The sequence below is a fragment of the Stegastes partitus genome, unplaced genomic scaffold, assembly GCF_000690725.1.
Source record: "Stegastes partitus isolate 25-593 unplaced genomic scaffold, Stegastes_partitus-1.0.2 Scaffold618, whole genome shotgun sequence".
Taxonomy (NCBI): Eukaryota; Metazoa; Chordata; class Actinopteri; family Pomacentridae; genus Stegastes; species Stegastes partitus.
The window spans coordinates 1-3,492 of record NW_007578349.1 but is presented as its reverse complement, the minus strand read 5'-3'; the positions used below and the strand labels follow the sequence as shown (position 1 = coordinate 3,492).

Sequence of the window (3,492 nt, the reverse complement as noted above, 5' to 3'; positions counted from 1 at the left end):
ATTTTGCTAAGTGTAACACTGTCAGGCTGGTAGAACAAGTACTTGTTAGGTCTAACATAAGATTAAATGTATATGTCCTATAAAGACAGCATAACTTGTCAAGTCAAAAGTGTAAACGTATGACAGCTTCTCCTTTAGACCTTTTACTCTACCCATGATTTAAATGAAAAGTACAGTGAACCCCGACTAAAAAACTGTATATTTTGCAGGTCATACTAATAACTGACATTTTGCTTTTAAATTAATCTATTAAATCCTCAGTCAGAAAATTTAAGTAGTGCAATTTCTATATTTTATTTCTATTTTACTTAGAATTTATATTACGTTCTAAGTAAGTAATCGTTGCAAGCTTGTTAGTTATGCATAACATTAATTTTATTTTCAAACGTTGTTGTTGCTCCTACTTTAATTGTTATATAAATATTAGACAACACACAGAAACCTAACAAAAATCCTACTCTGACACTTTCACATATTACAAAAAATGTATTTGTTGTTTTTTTTCTTCAAACTAATGGATGAGCTCATGGATGACTCTCATATAAACAATAAAACGTATTTTGTATGTATATCTTTTTTTTTAAAAAAAACAAAAAAACATTAAGACTAATTTCAGATTGTGAAAATAGGATAGAACAGAATAGAATAGAATAAAATATTTTGTATTAATATGTTAGAATATTACATTAACATAATTTCAAAACTTTTTTTTCAGTAAAATGATTAACAGAGTTCCAGTAGTTTTCAAAAACAGGTTTAAGAGTCAGTTTTGTTGTTTTTAAAGTAATTCCTTTGCAATATATTCCAATATGTGATTATTTAATAGAACTACAATACGTCCTGTTTACCAGTGTGTTGCCTACACTACCCACAATTCCGCGCTGCCGCTACGTCTGTTACGTAACGTCGTTTCAGCGGTTGTGTACATTTGTCGAGGTGGACTCCGGGAGAACATAATGTGACAGTAAATTCAGATAGTTCTTTGGTTTACAAGCTTCAGCCTGAGAAAAGAATCTGAAAAGGTAAGAATGACTTCTGTTCTGCACGTTGGTTGTTCGTAAAGCAGCTATAACACACAAGAGATCTACTGACCGAGACACATAACACTCTGAAACGATCGCTATGTATTTATTTTTTAAATGTAATTGAATTTTTTTTCAGTCAAACATGACCACAGTGTCTAACATTTATGAAAACAATTAGTGGTCACTAAAATCCCAAAAGTAAAAAATAGATTCGTAAGCAGTTTTAAATAAACAGTAAAATTGCCTGTTATTATTTTTAAAAAATCAATACAGGGTCCAGTATTGATCCCATAGAGCCTCTGTGTGTGGGTTTGCGAGATTTAGTGTATGTTTAACCAGAAAAAATGAATTCAAAGGTAATGTTTTTGCTGAATTGTATAAATACATCATGCTGTTTTAGACTTCTGAGTGTATGTTTCCTGTTATTCCTGGCACCCATTCATTTATTTACTTCTCTTAAATTAACAAGGCTCTTTAATCTTATTGGTACCCCATCACACTTAGCATCAAATCAGCTTTAATAGCTGTCACTGTGGTATTTCATGTTGCAGTGCAGGTAGATTTAACGAGAACACACCTGAAATACCTTATTTGCCTTTTCCCTTATGTGTACTCTTTGTCCAGCTCTTTCTCTGGTTATTTTCTTTTTCTCTGCTCCCTCCTCACCACCTCACCCTTTACCCCGAGTGTCCAGGTCAAGCTGTTTCGCCCTGTTATCCAGCAGATAAGAGCCGATAAGCTCCCCTCTTGTCTCTTTCCCTCAGCCTCTTGGCCTCCAGTAAGTCTGTCATCATGACTTCTTGACATCACTCCTCACCATGAGTGGAGCTGCGCTGGCCGTCGTGGTCGTGGTTGTTTTCTTCCTGGCCCTCTGCCTCCTCCAGCGTTATGGAGACTTGCGGAAGCAGCAGCGGTTGGTGCTGTTGGGGACGCTGCTGTCCTGGTACCTCTGCTTCCTCATCGTCTTCATCCTGCCACTTGATGTCAGCACGGTATGAGACCTCGGCAGATGTGTGATGCATTTATCTACACATTGTCTTTTATTTGCGATAGAATATTGTCTCAGAAAAAAATATCAGGATCAACAAGCGATTGTGTGTACTTTTGAGAATAATCTCTTACTGATTGAGGTTGAGCTGTGTGTGTGTGTTTACACTGCTCTTCTCTGTACAATTTGACATTTAGCTGTGTAAACTCTGCTCTTTTCCCAGACCATCTACAAGCAGTGTGTTCTTGACAAGGCCAACCACACTGGTACTGTAACCGGAATAAGACGCTTAGCTCACACTGGGGCTGACTCATCTCTTCATTCCTCTGACAGGTAAGATATTGTCTGGTGTATCAGAACCAGGACCACAGTTTTTTTTTACTTTCAAGGCGATTCATTCCTCCAGCTGCGTTCTGAGGCCATCCAGCACGATACATGATGATTAATTTATTGGCAAAAGCTGCAAATATTCAGTTTGTCAGCTCTTGTCTTTTGCAAAGCAGCATTCTGTGCGGCTATTCTATTTTTTTCATTTTTTATTTCCAGAGATTTTCACTATATGCAGTTGCTTTGAGTCAGTGAAACCATATATTTGATGCTATTGAATTTGCTGTGGGCTTTATTCTTAGCAGCTTGTCGTATTATACACTCTGTTCTTTCTACTGTTTTGTCAGTTTGATGTTGTCAAGCTGTGTAGATTTAATAAATAATGACAATTCAACAGTCAGATGGAGAGAATAGCTTGCCTGTTGTGTTACTAGATGCATTATCAGTGCAGCTGTTGTCATTGTCTGTAATCTCTTCAGTTTTTTTAATTTGAGGGCTTCGTACAAAAGGTTTCCTGCGTGACTGTGTGATTGTATTTGCTCAGTAGTATTGTATTAGTGCAGTCAAGGCCAAAGCAGAGTGTCTGGTCATGGAAGTGTTTGTTAGTTTGTGATAGAGTCTCTACATTTGATTATTACTGTGTTTTTTTTTTTTTTCTTTTTTCTTGTGGAATTAAATTCTGCCATTACTGTGCAGATAGTGTTGGTGTCATCTATCTAAGTTAAACATATTCATGAGTTTTCAGTACTACTTCTACTAATATAATGAGTGAACTAAAATCAGTTTACAGCCTGCACCTAAACTGTATATATGTGTAAATATGTTTTCTTTTAGAGGTTGATATTTCTTTTTATTGTACTTTGATACTTACTGCTGTATTACCTTTTATGCATTTTTTTGTTCTTTATTTTTGTTTTAATCTTATTATATTTCTGTCTTTGTTCTTGGGCAGGAAACGTGCATGCAATGAAAAAGAATTTCCCCTTTGGGATAAATAAAGTATTTCTGATTCAGATTCTAAATTTGAATTTATGGTGTCAGCAGCACCATGACTTTTCACTAACAGTACCACACTTTATCTGTCTGTTTAGGTTTAATTATGACGATTTTCTTTACTAATTTGAGCTGACCCTTTAAGGCAGCAAAGTGTTT

At 35.6% G+C, this 3,492-nt stretch overlaps 1 long non-coding RNA gene across 1 annotated transcript; it reads left to right on the top strand.

Moving 5' to 3' along the window:
• The first annotated feature begins 930 nt into the window (after nucleotides 1-930).
• On the top strand, nucleotides 931-2,340 carry LOC103362936 (uncharacterized). Its single transcript, XR_520485.1, has 3 exons — nucleotides 931-1,022; nucleotides 1,790-2,017; nucleotides 2,237-2,340. It is a non-coding gene; the product is annotated as an uncharacterized LOC103362936 (long non-coding RNA).
• The last annotated feature ends 1,152 nt before the right edge of the window (nucleotides 2,341-3,492 follow it).